Source organism: Zerene cesonia, chromosome 15, assembly GCF_012273895.1.
Source record: "Zerene cesonia ecotype Mississippi chromosome 15, Zerene_cesonia_1.1, whole genome shotgun sequence".
NCBI classification, from domain to species: Eukaryota; Metazoa; Arthropoda; class Insecta; order Lepidoptera; family Pieridae; genus Zerene; species Zerene cesonia.
This window is the reverse complement of record NC_052116.1, coordinates 6502683-6503924: the sequence shown is the minus strand read 5'-3', so window position 1 is coordinate 6503924 and position 1242 is coordinate 6502683.

The following is a 1242-nucleotide window of genomic DNA, read 5'->3' as shown; positions in this document are numbered from 1 at the left end:
ATAAAAGTTTGGTTATAACGCACAAAAAATAAATATACCATTACGGATACCAGATCATCCGTGTTACAAATACTGTTTCTAGAATATGCTCTTATAAATGTATGATCCTGTGTTCTACATAATCTCAGATTTCATAAAACAACCAGGAAGGCGTCTTAAGATTTCACCTTCCATCGAGTTCGCGCTCAACTAAATTACTGAACATCTCAACCCAATTACTTGTGGCTCCTTCCTACCTTGATTGTTAATGCTTTGTTGTATGTATATTAAAATTGTTTTGATTAAGCCTATCTAATCATACTCAAAATATTAATAACATATTTACCAAAATGTATTACGCGTCAAAGACATTTAAAATTTATATTTTGATACACGAGCATTCATATTTCTTTATTGATTCACGAGCAATTTCGATCAATCATGATCAATTTAAATTTGTTGCGTCGAATATCATCACGTTACGAGCTCCTTGTTTTCGTCCGTGTATTGTGCCATACTATTATTTAATATTATCATAATTTAAACCATAATAATTCGCAACAAATTATGCAACGCCGGTAGCTGAGGGACTTCCATAACACAACATAATGAGCGGATACGACTTGCACCTATCACTTTCGACTCTCTTTTGCATATTTCAAAACTATATTGTTCTTCATAATAATTAGGTAGCTTCCTGCTATCATCTTATGCGAACGGAATAACCATTTAATATTCAAATATTCAAAAAAAAAGTTTACTTACAATCGACACGCTATCGGAAGTTGCAATCCCATGATTTTAAAAATTACGATTAATCACAAAATAAGCTATTATTGCCTTTTACGAAATTTTGACATAACGTTGATTCGTGTTTGATTTTAGGCTAATAGTTTTTGTACATTTAGAAATTAAAGTTTTAAATTCATTAAAGGTCTTTAATTTCTAAATAGTACATCGTTATTTTTTTTATTAAATTTTAGAATGTTTATCTGCAAATTTACTTAACAATATCCAGTTCCAAAGTATGTACGCAAGTGAAATAAAGTTGTTCTTACATCATGTCATCTGTTTGTATCAATCTTTAAGGACACCACATACATTTTTGTTATAAGCCATTCTAAGGCAATGTTTGCAAACATATCCGTAATTTAAGGATCTGGAAAGTATTGTGGATATAGTGTGTCATAAACCATTATGTAATTATATTATGTAAATATGTGAAAAATGATTAACATTAGCCCGAAAAGTAGGGATCATGAT